The sequence below is a fragment of the Mustela nivalis genome (assembly GCF_964662115.1).
Source record: "Mustela nivalis genome assembly, contig: HAP1_SCAFFOLD_2326, whole genome shotgun sequence".
Classification (NCBI taxonomy): domain Eukaryota; kingdom Metazoa; phylum Chordata; class Mammalia; order Carnivora; family Mustelidae; genus Mustela; species Mustela nivalis.
This window is the reverse complement of record NW_028134339.1, coordinates 6,475-31,596: the sequence shown is the minus strand read 5'-3', so window position 1 is coordinate 31,596 and position 25,122 is coordinate 6,475. Positions and strand designations below refer to the sequence as shown.

General features: G+C 36.9%; 1 long non-coding RNA gene across 1 annotated transcript in view; it reads left to right on the top strand.

Annotated features, from left to right (window-relative positions):
* LOC309858409 overlaps window positions 1-24,855 on the top strand; it is a 30,587-nt gene extending 5,732 nt beyond the window's left edge. The window contains exons 2-3 of the long non-coding RNA XR_014308174.1: window positions 16,334-17,056; window positions 21,376-24,855. This is a non-coding gene — a long non-coding RNA (uncharacterized lncRNA). The remainder of the gene's footprint in view (window positions 1-16,333; window positions 17,057-21,375) is intronic.
* The last annotated feature ends 267 nt before the right edge of the window (window positions 24,856-25,122 follow it).

Sequence of the window (25,122 nt, the reverse complement as noted above, 5' to 3'; positions counted from 1 at the left end):
ATTTCCAGGACAAATGGCCACTTTCATTCCTGACAGATAACCTTGAATTATATGCCTGTGGTTATAAGAGAAACTAGACAAGTGTGAGTGGAAGAATTGGTTTAAGTCTACCTGTGCTAAGGGGATATCACCCCAGATGTGCAGACAGTGGATAAGTGTAAGGGAGTTACAGAGCAGTAAATGAGGCAGAGGGAAGACAGACCACATTTTTGCAGGCAACAGTATTGATAACTTGTAAAATTATATAGTTTTAATTTTACATTTTTAATTTCCACAATAAAATGTTTAGTCAACAGCTGTAATAGTCTAATAGTCTATTAGATTATATTAGACTGTTCAGTGTAGAACATGCGGAACTTAGCATAGAACCTGGGGCAGTCCCTGACGAGTGGACAAAAAAAAAGAAAAGAATAAAGTGAAGCCACACACCTGGGCTGCTTATTTAATTTCAGTTAGGTTTCTGGAGTACTAGCTGAGTGTCCACTGCCCAGTCAAACATAAATGTACGGAATGAGTGAGACTTCAAAGAACTTGCAAACCACAATTTCATTTATAAGTATTTCAAATTCGGTATTTGTATGGATTGGGTGGCATGATAATTTGCACTCTCTTTAAGTGGAATAAAGACCTAGATAAAAATATTTAGTAGTTATTAAATTGCAACTGTCTAAGATTTTGCTGAATTTGGCTTTCAGAAAGAGAATAGATTATTGATATTCATGAAAGACTCATAAATTGTATAGTAATATTTAAAAATTGCCTCATTTTCTGCCTGGAAGTTTTATTTTTCTTCTTAAAATTTTTTCTTCTGCAGCTATACAATATATCTCCCCATTTTAAAGATACATATATATATACACATGTTTATGATATAATTATATAAAATTATATATGATATATAAAAAGATATATTATTTACTTAAAGATATATAAAGATATTTATACATATATATCATTTCTTAATAAAACAAATTTTCAGAAGTAATTTGGAGAGAAATGGGAAAAACATGCAATTTAAAAATATGTTTCTCGGGGCGCCTGGGTGGCTCAGTGTGTTAAACCACTGCCTTCGGCTCAGGTCATGATCTCAGGGTCCTGGGATCGAGTCCCGCATCGGGCTCTCTGCTCAGCAGGGAGCCTGCTTCCCTTCCTCTCTCTCTGCCGCCTCTCTGCCTACTTGTGATCTCTCTCTGTCAAATAAATAAATAAAATCTTTAAAAAAAAATATGTTTCTCACGATCTGATAGGGAACAACATACTTGTTTTCTTTAATTACTATCATCAGTGGTGCTAGGTATCAGGCCTCCAAGGTTTCAGATCCCAAATTGGTAAATGAATATGTCTACAAGTGAGGTCAGAAAACTCAAGTTTCAAAGCAGGTAGCAGTTTTAGTTGTAAGATGTTCAAGGAAACACTTTTAACTAAAATGGGCTTAATGTACTTCCTACTTGTCTGTCCAGGTAGAAGGTCAATTTTGTCCAAGAGAGCAGTGGTACTGCTTGCCAGACCTTATGAGTTTGGTATTTGCTGAGCTGTTAGGATGTTATTTGAGTCCGGTGATAGGAGTGGTCTACATTGTTATTTCTTTTACTTGGCACTGATTCATTGATCACTTTTCTTTCTATTTATTTATTTATTTATTTATTTATTTATTTATTTGACAGAGAGAGAGAGAGAGATATCACAAGCAGGTAGAATCAGGCAGAGAAAGGGGGAAGCAGACTCCCCACCGGATGGAGACCCTGACGCGAGGCTCGATCCCAGGACCCCAAGACCACGACCCCAGCTGAAGGCAGAGGCCCAGCCCACTGAGCCACCCAGGTGCCCCGATTACTTTTCTTTTTGATGTTTTTTTCTCCATGAAAAGTTTAGCTAAGAGAATACAAGCCCGTGTCTAGTCCATCCACCTCCCCTGAGTCTGTACAGAACTGGTTGGACTATCTTTACTATGATCTTGTCAGTGTTTTACATGTAAAGCCTCACTCTCAGTCCATCTTTTCATATCTAGGGAGGCTTCCGTGGATTTTCCTTTTTTAAGGACAAATGTCTTCAATCTTATTTAGCTTATCTAATAATTTTCTTTTCAAAATGCTTCAAATTACTTTCCAGGATCATTCTCTTTAGGCCTTTATTTTAGTTCAGATCCATTCATTGAGCAAAACATATGTATACACACATATACACACACACAACCTACACTGTTTTCAGTGTAAATAGAATTTAAGTTGTTAAATCAAAGCTATCAAACTTTACCCTCTCTATCTAGTCTTGTCCCCTACAGATTTTAAAGTTAAAAAAAATTAAAAAATATATATTTACATTCTTTAAATAGCTACATTGCTTCTCCTTTGAGGAATGGGGAAAAAGAGGAGTTTAAAGCCAGTTTCTTGGCGCACAGTGATGGAATAAATATTCCCGGGTGGCAAAAAAACAACCCTAGGCCCTTTGGGTGAGGACGACATGATCCCATCATGGAATTTTAGGAAGTTTTGGAATGTTTAATTAAACTCCTCCATCTAGGGTGGTTTCCCCAAAGCTATGGGGGCAACTTGCCCAGATCCTTTTTCCACCAGGTCAGATAAGGTTAAGATGTGGGAGCAGTGCCAGGAGCTTGGGCTATTAGGTCCAGCTGTAAGATTTTTATCTTCTGCATCCGTCTTGTGGGGTCACTCCACCCCCCCTTTGTTTTGATAGATAGCTCCTAATAATTTTCCTCTGGGGACTATCTAAACAATCATCATAGGCTTCAATTTTAGAACGGTTTTAGCTGACATCACCTCAACATTTTAAGTGGTGTATATATGTGAACTTATGCTCTTCTTTCCATAGAAATAATGTAACAATGATGTTGATGATTGTGATTAGGATCATGACAATTGCTGACATTTATTGAACCCTGTCCAAAACATCTGTATGTATTTAATTTGTTAAATGCCATATTAACTTAATAAAATTTCACCACAATCCTGTGAATTAGTTATTCCTAACCCCCTCATATAAGTGGGGAAACAAAGAGTTTAAATATTAATTTTATTCAACTGGTAAGTGATAGGACTGGGATTTGCATGTAGTTGGTCTTACTCCAGTGTTTACTTTAAATTGTTATGAAATATGTATTCTAATTAGTATGAACAGCTTTCTATTTTATAGCATGGGTAAGACATAGGAGAAAGGAGATCACTACAAAATAGTGGCTGTGATGAGGTCTCTAGCAACTGAAAACTTTATACAAAACCCTTTTTTTATCAGGATGTCTAGCTGACTCAGTTGATAGAGCATGTAACTCTTGGTCTTGGGGTTATGAGTTTGAGCCCCATATGGGGCCTACTTAAATAAATAAATAAAATATTTTAAAAAATAAATCAATTTATTGATTAATTGATTAATTGATTAATAAATATTTATTTTTAAAAAAGTCTTTCTATTGTACTCTCTCCTTTCTACACGTAAACGATTTTGCATTGATTCCTTGTCTCTTGATCATAAATAATAAAGCAGAGAGAGAAAATTCATCAGTTTTATGATGATGTCTCTTAGTACTGGGAAATGCTGCTCTGACTCTCTACTGGCAACGGTGTTTTCATTTTTGTACCATCTTGTATTTCCCCACTCTTTTTTATCCTGTTTTTATCTCATCAAACTATCAAAAGTGGAAGGGAATGCAATTCTTTGGACAGTAGCTGTTTATACCTGTGCAAAATATTACTCTCTTCAGGGTACCCAACAGCTCGGATTTTTCAGCCATATACCAAACTTTCAGAAATTTTCCCATATGCTTGAGCTTTATCTTTCCATTCTTCGTTCTGGTATGGTGTTTTTTCCTCTTGTTTTTATACCTCTGAACAAGATGCTGAATTTCCACAACTCCATATACTTGCACAACAGTGTAGTATGTACACGTAAAAAGGTTTAATCTGTTAGTATTTTTTGAGTATTTTATAGAGTTGTTTCATCAGCCAATTTTACATGTTTCTTTCATAAAAATGTATCATCTTTGCACTTTACCCCATTGTTTTAGTTTATTATATGTGATAAATTTAAGACTTTGGCATCTAAAAAATTATTTTAAATGTTTTATATATCGTGTGCTAAGCTACTATCAAATAGCTATGTCCCTAAGAAATCCTCTATTTTCCAAATGTTGTCTCAAAAATATATTCAGTTGGGAGGAAGGAGTTAGCAAAAATGGAGGTTTCAGAAGGGTGTATTTCCTGGATGACTTAAAATAGTAAGGTAGCTTTTATTATTAAACTAAAATAGTGAATCAGGTAATAAAATCTAGAGACTCTGAGTGAATGTTGAAGTACATTCAGACTGGATCAAATTCTATTGGTTTATAGACCATCAAAACAAAAACTGCCCCACTGCTCACAACTGTTAACCCAAAATGGCCTGCTAAGAAGGCACCTGCTACAATAAAGTAGATGCTTATTCTTGTACTGGGGTGAAACAGCTTAAAAAGAATGTTTTCAGTACTGTTTGCTGATTGCACTACATTACAGCCAAGTGTGGTCCATATTGCATGTCTTAATGGATTTAACATTTTAGAAAACAATTATTCAGTGTTGGTTTTCCAGTATTGTCTTAGAGCTGGCCTGTATGACTTTGTAACAGCTGACTGCTACATCTTCAAGAACTTTGAGAACTAGTTGTTAAATGCAGCCATTATCATAGTTAAATGATATACCTACAAATGAATTGGTTAACAAATACTAAAAATTAAACACATCCTACTTATCTGCTACTTTTTACTATTACCTATGTCTTGAGTTTGTTTATGTTTATTGTATTGGTGTGGTAGAAATACTATATAATGGTGGGCTGTTGCACATTTCTTTCCAACTCCACATTCAGTGGTATCCCACTGCTCACTTGAAATTGGTTAAATGTAAGAGTATTTGTAATACTGGGGCACCTGGGTGGCTCAGTCGTTAAATGTCTGCCTTCAGCTCAGGTCATGATCCCAGGGCCCTGGGATCCAGCTGCACATCAGGCTGCCGGCTCAGCCTGCTTCTCCCTCTCCCTCTGCCTGCTGCTTGTGCTCTCTCTCTGTCAAATAAATACATAAATAAAATCTGTAAAAAAAAAAAAAGTATTTGCAATGTAGACATCAATGAACTCTGCAAAGTAAGGCACCATCCAACCCTCCCACCCCAGCACCTCCTAGAACAGGTTGTTAAACATTGACCAGCACACCATTGGTTTTCATACAAATTGGATTAATATAATGAGATTTTATCTTCATATAAAATTGGTATTTTCAACATTCACAATAAATATTAGTAGAAGATTAGTTGGACTCTATGATAAACATATGTTTTAATTTCAAAATTAGAAACAATGATTAGACTTATTAGATAAACAATACTTTCAATTAACAGGTGGCCAGTCAGCAAATACTGCTGATGTCCCTGGCATTGGCTGCAATGAAGAGCCCATTAGAAACAGCTGAATGTACGTTTCCAATTGTTCTTTATAAAGCTTCTTTAGATATTGCCCGTTATATCCCACAAAGAATCCATTCTGGGAAATTTTTCTCAAACCTAAATGCCCAAGAGAATTTGCTTTTCCTTAGCTATTGGGTGGTTTTACCTTAGAGAAGTGGTGACTTTCGAGTTATGTCTTCACCTTTAGTTCTTTATAAGGCTGAGAAACAAATATACAACCCCCTTTAACAATTACCTAAGACCTTCCAATCTGCAATTTTGTGTATCAACTTAAACACAGGCTTTATTATGCTATTCTGTCTTTATTTTCTGTTTTATACTCTATATCTGTTTACAGTGGTTATATAGGAAACTGACTTGACTAGCATCCCATAGGTGGAGATATCTTTTTCCCACAGTCTCATGGATCTACTTAACCTGACATAACCTCACTCTTGGCCACAGGTGACTGGGCTCTGACCTAACCTGGACCACATGAGTCTCTTTGGTTTAGACTTGGGGCAGAGAGAGAGGCAAGCCAAACTTTCTTCAGGGAGTTCTAATAAAATTAAAACGTGGTACACTTGATGACCTTCTGCTACCTTGTAGCTCAAGAACAAAAGAAGGCAGTTAATAGTGAGAGAGCAGGGTGGAACAGATGCTGGGCAAGACCACAGTTAAACACTTGGGGAATGTGCCGGCCACCTTTGGTTTCATGTCCATTTGGTCTTGAGGCAGAGCAGCATTCCTGTCCTTAAATTCTCTGGGCCATTCTTGAATCCTTATCATAAATTCCTTTGTACGTTATTACTTCTTGTTGCTTTCTTTTACTTGCAAGCAAATATCCCTGACAACACATTAAATTTTATTCCATTATATATACTTTTGTTAGATAATTCTGTCTACTGGTAATGAGGTAGATGTAAATAAATAAAATATTTATAATCAGTGCTATATTATTCTAATATTTTATATTAACAAAGTTTTCCAAGTGATATTAAGAGAAGTGCCTTAGGAAGACAAACCTAGGTACTTCCTAGCTAAGTAAATGGAAAAATTCTGTATTTGGCTATTTATAATAGAGAGGAAAATGCTTTTGCAATTCTGCTTTGCAACTCAAAAATGTTACTACCACCACCTGAGCCCCTTCTCTCATAGTTTTCCTGCATCCTGGGTTCTAACTTGGTATATTGGTCTATTGCTACTGTAACAAAATTACAGCAAATGCATAAATTTAAACAACACAATGCAGTATTTTATATTTATTTATTTGTTTGTTTGTTCACAATGTAGTATTTTAAAGTTCTGTGAGTCAGAAGTCTGTTATGGATCCCACTAGACTAAAATCAAAGTGTTGGCAAACAGTGTTTCTTTCTGGAAGCTCTAAGGGAGGATCTGTTACCTGTTTATTCAGGTTGTTGGCAAATTCAGTTCATTGATTCCATAGGCCTGAGATCCCAGTTTCCTTTCAAGCTGTCAGCTGAGGAGTGTTCCCGTCTTCTGTAGGACATCTGTATTCATTGGCTCGTGGCTCCCTTCCCTCCATCTTCAAAGTCTACAATGGCAAGTGAGGTCCTTCTTATATCGCATCTCTGTGGCCCACTCTCCTTCCTTTTTCTTCCTTTTTTCAGACTTGTGTGATTAGGTTGAATCCACGTGGTATCTTCCCATCTCAACATCCTTAACCTTGATCACATCAGGAAAACATTTTTCCCCCCCGTGCAAGCAACGTATTTGCAGGTTCTGGGGATTTGGGCATGGACATCTTTGGATGACCATTATTCTGCTACAGGTGTCACTGAATCTCTACCTTCCCATACACTTGGGTCATGTATGGGTTTCTCAATTTCAGCCATACATATGCATGAATCACATTATACCTGATCCTGGCAATCTACTATTAACATAATGCATCATTTTGGCCAACAAAGCTGATACTAACAGTGTTATGCTTCTTTTATTTGCCTCTCACTCTGATTTTCCATCAGTGGTCATTGGCACTAAAACCCACCCACTCACCCATCCTGGAGCGGGTACTCACAAAACTTGCTAGATCCTTGGGCTTTTTCATCCAGCATCCCTTTCAGATCTATTTCTTCCTTCCCTGCTCTCTCAGCTAATCACCTAATCACCTCTCCCCCGAAGGACTGAAACATACATAATCGTTCTCTCCACCTCATGTTTCTTTTCCATTGCTCTCCAATACATTCCCAGCTATTTGTCTGTATCACAGCTCTTATCACCCCTCTTCTTACTTGGCTAATGGCTCTTTATAAAGAAGGAGAGTTGTTTCTGATCTGAGTCCTATCTATTTGCTTACCCTGATTTTCCTTGTTCCCTTTCTATGCTCTCAATGTACTTACATCCACTTCTTTGAGTTCCCTATTTTACCTGTGCACATATTGTTTCCTTTCCCTCCAAATAGTTTTTTTTCTTCTTTCTCCTTTGGCAACCTTGCCATTCTCTTGATAAATGGCAGTTCACTTGATAAGACTTACTTTAACTGAATTTAAGCCTTCTCTGCACCTCTTGGTGGAGTTGCACATGTCCTTTGAGCTGTCACTGTACTTTCTAGGCATCTCTTTTTAACATTTTTCAGACTGCAAGAGGTATTTTACATTTTTAAAAAATAAAAAAAAATTTTTGACAAGTGCGATTCTCCTTTTGGCTTAGTTACCATGTCCCTTTCACCTTTGTATACCAAAAAAGTCTAGCATAATGTCTTGCACATTGATGATACAAAGAAATGCTGACCAAATGGACCTACAGAATAACAAGATATAAAAAATGGGGAGAATACAAACTTCAAATTCAAACCTTTAGCTACTCAATCTGTACTGGTCTGGAAAATAAATAAACCAAAAGTTCAGAATTTCTCAACGGTAGAATTTTAGCGATTGGAAAGATAGAAACTATTCTTTTGCATAGAGTTAAACCCCCAAATGATGGAAAGGTTCCTGAAGATCTTTAAATTACTGCGTAAACAAATTACCGCCAGTAAAGGATTTAGCTATTCACAGGAAGCCCATTTGGTAAGCTTGTTTCAAGATCATTTTTAATGCTTTTTCATTATATCAGTTATAATTAAACTACTTCATATATGTAATTATGTGGCATAGTAATCGAGACAATATATTATGGAACTGTGTAAAACAAGTCCTACAGATTTGTACTTCTTCCGGGCTCTGTTAGTACTTAATCTGTTTCTGGCCACCCACTGAGCTGGCCTGGAAGAAGCTGCCTTTTGATCTCTTTTATGAAATGACCTTTGAGGGCAAAAATAGATGAGAATACATCTTAAAAGGTTTGTTATAAATATTCTGTTTGGCATCATGTATCTTTCCAAAATGCCAGAATAAAACACTTAACTAAAAAGGGTAACTTTAATGTCTTAGACAAATAAGGCCTAGCCCACCATTACAGTCTGCTTATAATGTGTGCTGGTCAACAAATTTGCCACAGAGCATCCCCCACCCCTGTCCCCCAATTCCCTTGTTGAGGCCAGTGGCAAGCAAGGGTGAAGAAATTCCTTCTGCACTTGCTTACAATACCAGAGCGGGTCTTTTATTATTTTAGCCTCCCTTTTGCCCTGTAATCCTCAGTCTTCGCAGTTTGTGTAACCAGCCAATGCTCCCATCTGTCATTAGGAGCAACATATGTACTCAGAAGGGAGGAACAGTTCATATTAATGATGCCAACCTGGTCTGCCCTTCTTTAATCAGAAAAGGCTTATTTAAAGTCTGTGTAAAGGCTGCAGGTGGAAACAGCTTATGATAGCCAAATGTAATGGGTTCTGAGACTATTAAAATATATTTTTTATTAAGACCAGATATAAGAACAGTGACTGTGATGAAACAGTGCTGGATTTCTCTTGGGAAAAAAGGATGTAAGGAGGATTGATTGTTTCTTTCAGTGATTTAAATCTCTGAATCAGAGTGGCCAGCCCACCCTCCATCACTTATTTACTTGTTCCACAAATACTAACTGATGGCCTACTATGTGTGAGGCACAAGTGGGTAGAAATAGAACAAAGGTCTAGAAGTCTCCACACTGACTTATGCTTTGTATTCTCACTGGTAGAGGTCGAAGTTTCTATAATTTCCATCAACCATGCATAACTATTGAATTTTCCTCACCTGTGTTTTTTCATCTTTAACTTCTAGCATTGGTTTCTATTTTAGTTTATTTTTGACCAAACTACTAATTTTGTTGAAGAGAGGACTACAAAATATGTATTCTTGATAGGACCATCTCAGAGAAAGCTCCTTTCCTGATGGCCTTGCAGAAAGAGCTGAGTAACACCTGGCTAAACGGGAGAGTCCAAAGAAATTATGTAGGGATGTTCATGCTAGGGTAATCTGCTCATTCAGAATATGGGACATAAATGAAAGAAGGAATTCTAAAGTAGAATGCAGATTTATAGAAATACTAAAGAGAAATGTAACAACTGGTCCAAGAAAAGATGACAGCAACTCCTGCGAAAGTCACACACATACACAAACCTCTCTCTCTCTCTCTCTCTCTCTCTCTCTCTCTCAAATATACCGGGGAGGAAGGCTTATGTGATTGGTTGTAGGACGGAACAACAAATTAGCCTGCAGAAGAAATGAAAATAGAGAACAAGAGGGAAGAAGATGAGAATGTAAAACTCTATGAGATAAATATAAAAATAAAGATACAAACTCCTATTTTTTTTTTAAAGTAAGCATTTCAACTCTAAAATATCTCTCCATAGAATGTAGTAATTAAGATAGTTATTTGGCCTCTCTAAAAAGGGCCTTATAATTTCTTTTTAAAACAATCACACACATACACATACATATACAAAAGAAGCAAATTTGTAGAAATCTTCCTTAAAATTTACTTCATGCTTTTATTTTAGACGAATAAATGATAGTTTGCCAACTTCTGTAATGTTAGATTTAATATGTATAAGAATTTTGGAGACTTTAAAATGTTATAAATTCTAACTTGTAATAGTATATTGAAAATTTTGAAAAAAGAGGAAATAATTACTTATGATCTTAATCTGCTAACTCAATAAAAATGGCATAAATGTTAACCTAAATTCATTTATCTTTAACATTATCGACACATTATTTATTGAGTACCTATTAAATGTAAGAGACCTCATCCATATGTTATTATTCTATCATATGTATGTTTACGTATGGCCGAATGATTTGTGTTACCTACAAAAGTTAAACATGTATCTGAACTTTAATTTCTTGTGTCAGTAATCATATATTCTATAGAAGATTGAAGTTGGCTTCCAAGCATTTATTTATTTATTCAATGTGGTTAAGAGGTGGAAAGAAAAGGGAAGAGCAGAAAGTTAATGAAAATCAGCACAGGCTATTTACAACCCATTATTCAGTTTCCCAGCAACAACCATTGCTAGCATTTTAGTATATATTCTTTTTTTAAATGAACATGCATATTTATATATTTGTACTTTTGATAAAAAGCCCACACTATACCATGTGTGCTGTTTGATCATTTTTTTTCTACTTACTGCGTAGTAAAAATCCTTCAATGTTGGCCAATAAAATAATGGCTGAATATGTTCCATATTTTCAAATGTATCCTAATTACCAAAGTATTGGTGAACATTGCATTGTTACCATTTTTTTCTTCTCTCTCACCATCATCTTCTGTATACACCCAAATGCATTCTTAGGGAGCAGGGTAAATATTATGCATGGTTAGTTTTCTGTTTTGTTTTATCTTACATATTGTTCACAGTTTCTCAAAAGATTGTACTCATGAGCAACATAGGAGAGTTCTGTTTTCCCAAACAATGAACAATAAGTTATTTCCATTATTTTTAACATTGTCAATCTGATGTTGGAAAAAAAATGAAAATTTCTAATCTGTATTTTTAACTAGTGGAAAGGTTGAACTTTTTTTCTTCAGATATTTATTGGCCCGTTATAGTCCTTCTTTTGTATAGTCTCTTCAATTCAAATTTCTTTTTTTCTACTGAGGTGTTTCTCTAGTTTTTGTTGATCTGTGAGAAACTTTATATATGAGCAATTCTGCCTTTCTCATATATTTCAAATGCCACTTCCCAGTTCCACATACAAACAAAAAATTTTAAATCTCTGTTATTCAGTGAACAACGGAAGTCCAACTACCAAGCAATAGGGAACGTCTAATTTTTCACTTTAAAGTCAAGGGGAAGGAAAAAAAGTCAGAGCAGCTGTTTCTGCATTCTCTTTTAAAATAGATTTATAGGGGCTCCTGGGTGGCTCAGTTGTTGGGGGTCTGCCTTCAACTCAGGTCACTGGTCCTGGGATTGAGCCCCACATTGGACTCCCCATTCAATGGGAAGTCTACTTCTTCCTCTCCCACTCCCCCTGTTTGTATTCCCTCTCTCGCTGTGTCTTTCTGTCAAAAAAATGAAAGGTCTTTAAAAAATTTCTTAAAAAAGATAAAATAAAATAGATTTCTATGACAATTTGACTTATTTCCTAGATGAATTACCCATTTGAGGATGCTTGAAGCCCAGTATTAGCTTAATTACTTATTGCCATTGTTAAATAATAAGCTGTTTAAATGATTGGATATTTGAGAAGAATTACAGAAACAAGGGATATAACCATAATAATTGGAATTCAATCACGAAAGACTGAATTTTCCACCTCATACATGACTGATTTGATTCTGGATACAGAATGAAAATCTTGACCCTTGGAGATCAACCCACAGGTAGAAATGGCTACCAGTTGTCTTTTTCCCAGGACACCAATAATCTATATCAATCAGATCCTTGACGACTGTGTAGTTCCTGTGCAAGATTTTATTTTATTTCTTTCAATGAACAGAGTCTTTCCATTCTGTTTTTATTTGCTGACAGCAGAAAATATGTCTACAGTTCATTCACATAATGAATGGGGTGGGAAATTAATTCTATGGGGACTGAGATTGTTTGGTTTGTCATGAGACATACTCGACATTTACTGCTTTTTCCCTTTTGTGCTATTCCAGTACACTGTTGCAAGATTGTGCCATAAATCCGAAAGCATGTTTTGCAAAGTTCATATCTGCATTTGCTACCTTTAATATTAATAGAAGTGTATCTTTAAAGTGAGTCAATTGAGAAAGTGGCTGAAACTATAGTTTATAAAAGAAGATTAGTGGGTTTAATATGCACTGGAGAGTAAAAGAAAAATCTTATTACTGTATGAAGAAATTACCTCATAAAGAAGCTAATACAGCAGGCTAGGGAGTAATTTTTAACAAGGTTTTTATGATGCACAAGTGTAGGCAAGTTAATGAACTTATCTTTCTAGTTATTTTCAGATTGTAACGATGCTCTCCTTTTCTAGTTCTTGTGCTTTAAAAAGTAAAATACATTTAATCACCCACAATAAAACTAATTCATTACTTTAATAAATCAAGTACAATCTTATACTGTACACTTAAATGTCTTTGCAATAATGCCGGAAACTAGATCAGGTGCTGATGTTTAGCATGGAATAGAGCAAAAGGTAACCATGGCGCTTATTCATTATTTAAATTAGTGTCAGCTATTGGAAGCAGGAAGTGGAGACAAAAGAATTAGAAAATACTTCGCTTTAATAATCACACGCCTCTTTGCATCATGACCATTTAGTCTTTAAAATTCGCACAAACAATTCTGAAGAGTTATACATTCCATAGAAAAATAACTTGGGCCAAGGGCGAGGGGGAGAGGCTTAGTAAATCTGGGATGTCTGTCTGCCAACACCTTGCATGGGACACTTAGGGATTATTTAGGAAGCGCATGTTGGCATTTTTCTGCTCAAAGACAAAGAGAAAAGTACAGAATCCTCATACCAGTTGTTGAGAAGATTTCTAAACTGACAATGTGATGAATTTATGAAAATAAAGTGAAAGAAAAGGTAAATGCATAAAGCAGTGCTCAGAAAAAGAAATCCCTTTGTAATATCTAACCTAAATCAGAATTATATCAAGTTTACCTCCTATTACTCCAAATTATGGTATAAAGAGAACACACACAGACACACACATATTTTAATTTAAACTTTTTTTCAATATTAGAATATCAGAGAAAATAATCTGAATTAAAATAACCCTTGTAAAATCCCAGATATGTACCACATTAGAACTGGTAAAGACTTAGATAAAATTCTTTGAGAAAGTGGGTACCCACTCTCTCCTGATTCTATCAGCCTGATGACATAACCTTTTAGGGTTCTTGTGCCCTTACAGCCAAACACTGGTTGCTGGGGTTCCTTGTGGTAGCAGTGCTGAATGTCACTGTCAGACATTTCTTACCTCCTTTTATTCTCCGCTTGTCTCCCAATCAATACATTTCTGTCTTTTATTACTACTCCCTTGGCATTTTCTCTGCTAAATCGCATTTCCTCATACTGAGTTTAAGTAATTCATGCTGAAGTGCTAGCCAGATGATAGATTTCCATTTACAGATAGTAAACTGCCTATTTCCTCATAGCTCCCTTGTATGATGCTGATCATAATAAGGTCAGGCATGGTTGCAGGCTGGTGGTGAGACATATTTTCATCAGTGTTATTTAAGATGTCCATAAATTACCCATTCATGTAGCTGCCTACTCTGAGTTTTTGTGAAGTTGACTTTGTCTGGCAATTAATGTTAGATAATAACAAAATAGACTCATGAGTGAAAAGGTGTTCATTCCACACAAAGTAATTTACAAAACACTTCATATAGTTGATTATGTATTCCTAAAACATATTGTATGTGTCTGTGTCTGGAATAAACACAGGCAGGGCAAGAATAAACACACCTAAGAATTGACTGTATGTGTTCTGTCTAGGCATTGTTTTCTAAATTGCAGAAAGTTAGATCCCTTAAGTGATATCTAAATGCTGCCATCCCAACCAACCCAGTTTTCAAAGATAATAAGCTAATACAGTGGTAGAGTTCTCGATGCCAAACTATTTTGGTTATGATGAAAGAAGAATACACTGTTGTATTTCTCCATTTTGAGGAGTTTTATTCCCAAATTAATTCTTGGTTGTTGTGAAGAGTTTGATAGACTACATGTGCCTCCTCCCAAGATATTGGCAGATCAGTCACTCATGGGGAAAGTGTCACAACAACCCAGAAGGCAGTCTGGAATGCTTGCTCTCAGTCTGGAAATTTGGTTGGATTATTGGATAGAGTTCCTTAGTCAGCACTGAACTGAGCTCTTCACATATAATGACCATCTTTGTGCTTCTAACCATTCATTTGTCTCATCTCTGTGTCTCTTCAGGTCCCTCCTCTGTAAATCTTTAAGACCACTGTCCTTGTTGTTGTTCTTGTGTTCTAAAGGGAGGGATACCTCTGGGATGTTCTTTTTCCTAACGCAGACCCAGATAATCCCTCATAAGAGATAAGATGTTTACAATGGTACAGTGGGAATCAACTTGTTCTCCTTCCAGCAATATGAGTCCTTATTTCTGCATGCTTGCACCCAGAGTAGATATTATCATTTAAGAGTATTTTTGAGAATTTGATAAGCATAAGCTTAGTATCAGGAAGAGTACTCATCAAAGCTCAGGATAAGAAAAGACTCTCAGAAAACGGACTAGGATGTCGTGTGATGAATTACAAGAGGGGAAACAATCTTTCTAAGGAACAATTTTACATTTTATTCTCTTGAGTGACCTCTTTATACTGTGGTAGACCCACAAGATTCCTTATTTCTTTATGTGGCAAAAAAAACCTCAATATGATCATTTCAATGTATTGGCTCTCTAGTCATTAAAAAAATTTCTATGGTCACATTCTGGCCTTAAAATTAACCAATTGGTTTTGAGAACTCCCTTTTTGTATATGCCCTTTCCTTAGACAGTGGAATCATCAGAGGCCTGGATTTTTTGTTGTTCTTACTTTTCCAGGTGATGTTCCAATGGTCAGTCAATTTAAAAACTGGTCTTGAGTACAAGGACTGTGGTGTAAGGACTGTGGTCAGCTAAGATTTTCTCTAGTGGTTGTCCACAAAGACAGCAAAAATCTCAGAGGTTGTCTACTTGCAATATTGGCCTTCTAGGCCCAACTGCACGCAGGCATATGTTGTATTTTTGCTGGGAGTGAAGGTGAGGGCGTAGTGAGCAAAGGTGAATAAACGAGTGTGTAAATGAAAGATTCAATACCAAGTGTTTGTCATTACTTTGAAATATCAGAAAAAAATAATAAGCAAAAAATTCATCCATGATGTTTCCCCATTCTTTGGAAATGTGACTTTTAACAGATTCCATAGCTTCTTCATCTAGTCCTGCTTAACAAATATGTCACATCTGCCCTCTGCTTCCAGGTCCATGACAGTCTCTTTGTCATAACGCTCAGTTAGGAGACTGCTGAGCGTATCGGCTCGTGCACATGTGGTATAGGTTACCTATCTTGTTTTTGTTAATGTATTCCACGTGCCCCTGGCCCGTTTTATGAAATCGTTTCCTTTATCTATTCTATTTGTCTCTATTTCCTACTGTTCTAAATACAGCCATTCTCTTTCATGTTATTTGCCACTGAGAATATTTAATATAATGGTCTTTCATTCATAAATTTACTTTACATATAAATAATGATGCTTTCAATATAGTTCAGGACCACAGAGGGCTAATTCTCCCTAAACCATATGGTGTCAATATTTAACTTTAAATATAGGCTTTAAAGACAGGTATTCAATTGGCAAGGAAAACTGTTTAAAATCCGTTACTCATATAGACATCAAGTAGCATCACACGTTCTCATTTATTAGCTGTTTGTTATTTGGAACACCTTTTACATGGATAATCAACCATGTAAGAACTACAGAGCACTTTACAAGTACATTTATTAAAGCAGATTTGCCTAGAGTGTCTCTGGGCAGAAGGTAAATGGACGGTGGATGTATTTATTTGTTTTCTAAAGATTTTATTTGTTTATTTTATAGAGAAAGAGAGAGGAAGAGGAAGAGCAGAGAAAGAGGGAGAAGCGGACTCCCCGCTGAGCAGGAATTCTGACATGTGGCTTGATCCCAGAACCCTGGGATCATGACCTGAGCTGAAGACACACACTTAACAGACTGAGCCACCCAGGCGCCCCAGGTAGATGTATTTATATACAAACATGGATACACCCGCCCTTGACTGAAATACAGACTGGAGCGCACCTCTCATCTAAACAATGATCATGCTAATCTGAATTCTCTCCAGGTTCCTGATCCAGCCTGCAACATAACGTCAGGAGGGAAAGAGGAGGGACTACACACACTCCTTCCACACCCTTTGGATATCTAATGAGGGCCAAGGATCACTCAGCCAGAGCTGTCAGCTTCTGTGGTCACTGAGGGAGGCAGCTTTCCAAGCGGCTTTCAATACCACTGAGAATTCTGCCATAGAAGATGCAGCTGGGGAGAATTCACTGGTGAGCCTTGCGGGGCTCAGGACTAGTCATGCAAGTGTGTCTGCATTTCTCTCTTTGTCTCCAATTACCAGGGAATCCTTCCTCCCTTTCCACTCCCTGTGACCCACAGTATGGCACAGAAAGAGGTTCTGGCCTAGGAATTAGACAAGGCCCAGGGGTAGGCTTGGATCTGCCGTGAACTAGAGGCAACCCACTTCACTCTCATTTTCCACAACAGCGACATGGACAATGATCTTGCCTTATCTGTAAGGTATTATGGGGATGCAATTAGATAATGGGCATACAAATATTTCAGAAGTTTAAATGTCTTTCAACTTTGTGCATTTCTCTATTTACATTTTTCTGCAATACCTATATATTACATTTTTAGTAAAAGAAAGAACCAATACATCCTATTTTTTTAAGTTATGCATGTATATGGCATGAACAGGTTCTAGAGAATGTTTCTAGAGAATGTTTCCTGGGATATTAAAATAACAATAATTAACAGGAGCAACTATTGAAACCTGGTTGCAAATATACACAGAATAGATGTCCAGCATGAGAGGAGTTTATTTTTAATTTAAAAATTAAAAAAAAAAGGAAATTAAGCGGTGCAAATATATACTTTCTAAATCCTAACTATACACTCAAAGCAATCCAAAATAAAAACAGCGTTAGCTTATCACACAGATGCTTGCCTATCTCCTCACCCCAGTGTTATGGAGGAATGAGATAATCAGGAATTTGGGAGCCTCATACGAGGTCCTCCTATGTATGGATGAGCTTTTTACCAAATAGCATCACAAGATCCTGCAACCCCTGTAATTTGGGGACTCCTTGTATAGTTCTCATTTAGACCTGTAAAGTGAGAAAGGACAGAAAGTAGGCACAGTCTCTTCCCAGAATTTGCTTTCCAGAACTCCCCATAGTTAATATCCTTCATTAGCTATTCCCCAGCCCTCTCCCGGCCACCACAACATCAGTCCTTTCCTTAAGTAGTTCGTGAGATTGTTCTATTTGTGTATCTTGCCTTCCAAAATCACATGGCTATCACATCTGGACATGACATCCTCATATTAGTCTAAGTGGAGACACTTGAAAAATAGTTATTGGCATCCTAAAGAGAAATGATAGGAAACTTGCAGCTACTGGAAAGCACACATAGGAGGAGAAAGAACCTGTCAGTCCCTGGCCAAACATGAACCTATTTAAGTGGCATGTTGGTTACATTTCTAGGGATATGTTAAATTGGCCTTAAATAACCAGGTCATAAGGTTAGTAGAGGCCAGTGTTAGCTGGGGAAGAGTTTTGAATCCCCTGAAGTGTTAATCTCCTCCCTCTTCTCCAAAGGCAGTCAGTAAAGGTGCCTGTGTAGTCTTGGTTATTCAATACACTTCATTTGTTATAAATATTGATAGTATTATTACTACTAAAATAAATCTTATTAATTGGGGAGCTGTATTTAATTTCACTTATTCCATTGTCTCTACTTACGCTGCCTTAGTGCTGCCATTCTACCACCAGAGTGGAAGTGTCAAGGGTATGCATGAATCTGGAAGACATATAGTATTTAGTTTTTTTTTTGTTGGCAGTTTCGGCAAATGGTAGATTTGTAAGAAGATGAGGAAATAAATAGCAAATGTAACTTGAGAAGACACTGGATGAATTCCTGTGAAACTGGGTATTGGCTATATCATTAAAAAAGGGAGAGCATCTGAAAATTATAAACTATTATTTTTGCTTTTTCTAGATATAAGGCTTCACTCTGGTTAGTTATACATCCGTCTGCCTGGGACTGAGTATGTGTACAGATTAGGTAGTTTCAAGAAGGCACTCAAATAGAAGAAACAAATGCAAAGTAGATTATGCATCAAGATAATAGCTTCATAAACCAGGCTATTGCCTTGAAAGAGGATTTTCCAAATTCTTTACTCTCTCCTTTAACATATCAAAAGCTCACCACTGAGCTCCTGAAATAGCTATGGTTTGGACAACTTAGAGAAGACCTTGTCTACCTTGGAGGAAATGAGAAGAAGGGAGAGAGTAAGAATGACAAGAGTCAGGCAGTCATGAATCTGGGCTTTGGCCCATAGGAGAAAAGGATGCGCTAAGTAAAGCATACTAAAACAAAACAAAACAAAACAAACAAACAAACAAAAAAAACACAATGGCAGAAATGTGCCAGCCAGACAGTTTCAAAGAAATCTCAGCTAATTTAACCTAATGTTTATGGCAATAGCACTATACTGTAGATTATGTATGTATATAGACTTTAGTACCTATTACAGTCTCTAGTCACGATCCAGCGTCCATCTTGTGAGCCCAGATGGAAAAATGAAAGGGGTCTTATCAGCTACAGGGGCCCCACAAGACCAGTCAAGGAACATGTGGGCCTAGGTTCAAGGGATAGAAATGCTTGTCATTCAAAGGAACCTGTAGGACAAGTAGTTTAATCAGTTCTACCCTAAACATATAATCCCAAGATATACTTAATGAAATCTCCAACATAAAGAATAAGAAAAATAGTTTTTAGATTCTAATGGAATAAGCCTCCAGGGGATCAGGTGAAGGGGCACCAGGAGTTATTAAATAATATCTGCTAATAGGACCTCATGGGCCTCTCACCAATGGTGTTGACCTTCTCAAGAGACTTCTGTCAACATGACTTCATGGGCCTTCAGTCAGCAACATCCACCTTCTCAGGGAACACCTGCCCCAATTTTTACTCTTTTAACCCTCACTTGCAAGCCATTGGGGAGTTTGGGGACTCTTCGGCTTAGCTCCCCATTCTCCTCACCAATAAATTGTCTACCTTTCTTCACTGCAAAAACTTGGTGTCTGTTTTTATTGCTTCCTGCATGTTGGGTGGACAAACTCTGATTTTAGTATCTACTACTAGTATATATATATTTATAAGGCAGATACTAAAAAATAAGTTTGATGTGTTAGGAGTAATTAGTAATCTTACATCATTATACAATTCTTTTTCTGTATCATTGGTACTTTTCCTAAGCCACCAAAGAGAAAAAAATGAAATAAAAAGTAATAAAAAAATTTTTAAAAAATTAAAAAAAAAGAATTACTAGTTTAAAATTTAAAAAAACAGACAAAAAAATGTAATGTGTCTTTTGTTTTGTTGACTTGGTAATATTGACTCTTAGAACGAGAAATTTATAGTATAAACAGTATTTATAAATCAGCTCTGAAGAATAAATGTGATGAAAATCACATTTTCTTAAGTATGGTCTTAAATGCGGGTCTTAAAAATAAATATTCTACAGGGAATTTTGAAAATTATTTTGAGAAAAAGGGTGATTCTTTTCAAAGATAGGAAGTATTTGAAGGAAAATCCCAGGTTCAATATTTTGTTACTATTCTCAAGTGGTGCAAATTTCCAAGCTCAGGCATTCATATCATTACAAAAAACTGTGAGCATGGAGAATTCCATGAAACCCAGTGAGCATTGCACAGGTGTCTCATGAGTCCTTAATGACAGCCAGCTTCCCAAAGTGCAGGAAGAGAACAGACCAGAGCAGAATTATAATGAGATTCAGTGGTGCTGTGTAGTATAAGAAGAACAAACACACGCACACACACACACACACACGCACACAAAACAAAACAAAAAAAAAACCCACCAAGCAAAAATACCTTCAAGAAGATTTTCAGGGGTTTCATTTAATTATAATCTATGAGAGAATGCTGGCAGTATGAGTGCCCTTGGTCTACAAGTTTATTATGTTTTCTTTCTTCTGTCCCCTGCCTCCTTCTGTTTACCTAGTTCTGATGCATCAGGACCCCGACAGCAAGTGACACAGGGGACTGCACTGTAAAGTGAAGTCAGGCTAGAACACAATGAAGTGTTAAAGGTTTCTTTTTAAAATGCATCGGACATTCACACACCACTTTACAAATCAGTGATCAGTGCGTGCAGTACTCCAATCATGGAAGTGAGGAAATGCATTAATGGGTGTCAGAAAACAGATTAAGAGGGCATCACCCCAGAGCCAACAGTCCTGTGAAATGGCAAAATTCAACTGTGAAAGAGTTCTTGGAGATTCATGATGTCTGCTTCTAAGCAGTTTGCACTGCAAACTACTACATCAAATATTTGGCCTTCATTATTGATTCCTCAATTCATAATGTGCTATTGTTGTTATTTTATTGTTATTATTTTCGTGACAGATCTAGAGGTAAGTAGAGGTAAAGAAAAATTTGTGTTTTGATTGTTTTTCATTTAAGTTCAAGGCATCATTAGTAAATAAGAAAGAAAGGCTTCATAAATAGAAAGTAATGTTATTTTGGAACAAATGGAAAGGATTTAAGACAAGGATTGTTTCCTTTAAATGATGCATAGGTTTTCCATACAGAAGAAAGAGGATCTGGGAGTGGGGAGAGCAATGGGAAAATTAGACCCCACACATCAAGAGTTCCAAGGTCTGATTTCTGCCCATTCCTCCAGGTTTCTCTTCTCTCACGGAGGGCTGGCTTCATGGGCCTGTGATGCACAGGGCCTTGTGTTTGGTTTAATGCTCTACTGTTGCCATTCTGAAATTCTTAATTTTATCATTGACTTGCTTTTTGTAGGTAAATTCCAATGAGACAACAGAGCATGCCACAAGCAGAAGAAATACGTCCAACTATATAGACCCATTGTTCCTTGAGGCGCACTTCGCTGTACTCTAGAAGCACGAGATTCCACTAGACTCTCGATTGTGTGGGAGTTCAGAGTACAAGCTGAGGGTGTTCTCTGCAGCTAAGTAAGTGGAGGGTGCTGAAGCCCCCAGAAGCCGTCTTTCCCTTTTGAACCAGACCCTGCTTCTAGTGCAGAAAGAAGGCAATGGCATGCCAAGAAACCCAAAGGACCAAGAAGTCCTACTAGATCTTTCTTACTCTGACTGCCCTGGGTTAGCCCGTAAGGGATGGCGTCGATGAGAAGGGAAAGATAGGGCAGTCCATAGCTCCTTTTCCACTGAGTCCTTCCTCCTTATCTATCAGCAAGCTAAAGGGGAAGAGTGTGGGTACAATGTGTTTGTATCAAGAAGGGATTAAAAAAAAAACAGTCGAGTCCATTTTGTGCAGCATTTCCACTGTTTTGGTTAAGAATGAAATACATGTGGTTGTATGAGCTATGAAATACAAATCATGTCATTTTGGTGATTCTGCATACGAGGTAAATATTTTTGTATTTTCCTTTAAAAGTGACATTGCTGAACAAAGATAGATGGAAAAATTGGTGTTAATGATTTAAAATTTTAACTTGAAAGATTTTTTAAAATTTAGATTGATAGTAACAGGTTTAAAAAATCATAACAAAAGAAAGGATGTTATATTCTAAGACCTTTAATGGCACTTTTTCCCCCTACTTTTCGAAAAAGGGGCCACACACTCATTTTGCAATGGGCCCTGCATGCTATGGCGCGGACTCAGTTTCTACTCCCCCTCTTCACTACGAAACAAAATCTTTCTGTTTTACAAACTCAATAGTTGTTTCTCACCTCCAGTTCTTCCACCCAATTCTTCCCGCTGCTTGGAGTACCTTCCTTCCTGCCTTTCACCTGGCCTGGCTTCCTTCCCGAGCGAAATGTCCCATTGTTTTCTAGCAGGACTCCCTGCTTGTCTCCTAGCACTTACTATTTATAATTATTTCTTAAATTCTTTAATTTACTCTTCAAAAAAGAATTCATCTGCTCAATTACATTGTAAACTCCCCAGAGAAAGGGACTATGATCTGTTTACTCACTAATGTGTACTCAGGATGTACAGAGTAGGCAGCCAATCAATATTTGTTGAACGAATAATTAATTAATAGAATTTGAGTTGAAGGAACTTTGTACCCAGATAATGAGGAATATAAAGTGTCATCCCAGAGAAATGTTATTTCACAGCATGAATGTCTTTCAGTAGGGATGCCAAATAAAGAACGGGACACCTGGTTAAACATAAATTTTTATTTGCTGAATCCTGTATCTAATCTTGTGTTTTTATTATCTAAATCTAAAAACTATAAGAAACAATTATAAGAAGACTTGAGTCTTTAAATAAAGTGTGTCTATGATAATGGCACAGGGTAGCAGTTTGAACATTGTTTCAATTATGAACCCACATCAGGATCTGGTAAGAGCTATATATGATTTCCCCCAGAGAAATGCAAGTAACCATATGCATTTCCCTTTCTAGGGGAAGGTTTACAGACTCTCTGAAGCCCATTCTTGATCCCTCCTGCTCTCCTAGTCCCACATCTATTTGATCTTCAAATCTACTCAGTATTCCAGGGCCATTTAGTTCAAGCCATCATTTCTCACTTGGGTTGTATGGTGGCTTCTTAGCTGGTCCTTACGCTGTCCTATCCTCTTTAATTTGTTTTCACATAACATCTAGACTAGAAGTTTTCTCCCTAAAGTACACTTTGTCATTCCTCTCCCTTAATTAGTATTATTGCAGTACCTATGAAAAGGTCTTTACAATGGCATTGTAAGTGTTGTCTCTTGCCTACTTGGTGATGATTCCACGATTTCCACTTCAGTAGTATTGGATTATTTGCAAATTACCAATTCTACCGTGTCATTTTAGAACTCTATTTGGCATACTCACTGTTCCCTAAACTTAGAATGTGCTTTCACCTCATGGTGTAGGGAAGAAAAAAAATTTTCTTCTATTCTCTTAGGGTCCCTGGCTGTATCTGAAAATTAGACTAAGACAGATTCACATGAAAAAAGCACCCATGTTTATTTAGTATCAATTTTATGTTTTAACGTGTGAAACTTCATAAGGAAATAAAAACCCAAAGAGCCAGTAAGGACTGAATATTTTTATGCTCGGGTTAATGAAGAGTGATAGTCATGTCACGATAGGATAGGTTTAAGAGTATGAAGAGAGTACAGTAAGCTTGGGGAAATTTAGCAAAGCCTATTTGTTAGGATTCTTCTCAGATTTTTTTCTAAGGAGATAAGGATGTTCTTTCCCTGCAGGCATAGGGAGGGCATTTCTCACATGAAGGGTTTATGACCTCAGTTTCAGGGGAGAAGGATGGGAGGAAGGTCAAAGTGAACTTCCTGCTTCTTCCATTTTCTCAAACTCCCTCAGCTTAAAATATTCAATATAATAAGATGCCATATTTTGGGGTGTTTGTCCTGAACCCCATCTGTCGGCCAACCAGCTGTTTCTCTGTGAATCTTTTCCTGAATCTCCTTTCCACCATTTCCCCCTGTAAGGCTGACTTGGTAGTCTATTTCCCCAACCTTCCTCATAAATGCAGCACGCTCAGAGACATTGCTTACTCATTAGTGATTTCTAGTAGTGCCGGGAATTCTTGGAGCAGTAACTCTGTCATTCACTTTGTTTGTATTCCTTGCACAGTAGCTAAGATATATAGGTATTCAATGAAGTTTTGACACATGAATAAATAAATGTTTCCACGTGTTTAATAATTATTGTCATAGCGCACCCCCCCACACACATACTTTTTTGTTGACAAATCAAAAAGCAAAAGGAAGATTACAGTGGCATTTATGGTGGGCTGGGTAGCCCATTAAGGATTTATTTTAGTAAGACACACCATACTAAGAACAGTATGGGCAATTCTTAGTGCTTTGCTAACCTCTAAACTTACTGATATCTGTGAAGATCTGATAGTCATGACCCACATGATTTCTTCATGTGAAAATAAATAGATACAATTTCAGGGACCGAAGTGATAATTTTTGTAATGTGTGAAAGAAATCATTAGGCAAATACATATTTTTCTTTTTTCCATTTTTTTGTTTTGTTTTCTACAGGCTAAATTTCACAAGACATGCTAATCTACTAAAAATGGTTCTATTAGGCTTATCACAAAAAATAAATATGTTTCAAACAAAGTAGAAGCATATGTGAAGCCAGTTACTTCTGTCCATATCAAGATTCATCAAGTATGAATGTAATGACATCCTGTCGATATTGCCTGCCTTGTTCAAAAAGACTGTTCATTAAGTGAAGCTATAAACTTTCTGTCATAAGGGATATGTGTTGTTTTCTAATTAAAAACTGTTTTCAACACGCAAGTAATTTGTGACTACTTTCTTTTTTTTTTTTTTTTAAGATTTTATTTATTTATTTGACAGAGATCACAAGTAGGCAGAGAGGCAGGCAGAGAGAGAGGGGGAAGCAGGCTCTCCGCAGAGCAGAGAGCCCGATGCGGGGCTCGATCGCAGGACCCTGGGATCATGACCTGAGCCGAAGGCAGAGGCTTTAACCCGCTGAGCCACCCAGGCGCCCTGTGACTACTTTCTTATTATGAAATTCAAGCAATACATATATACACAGGGTTAAATGTAAACCTCTCCCATTGGTGTG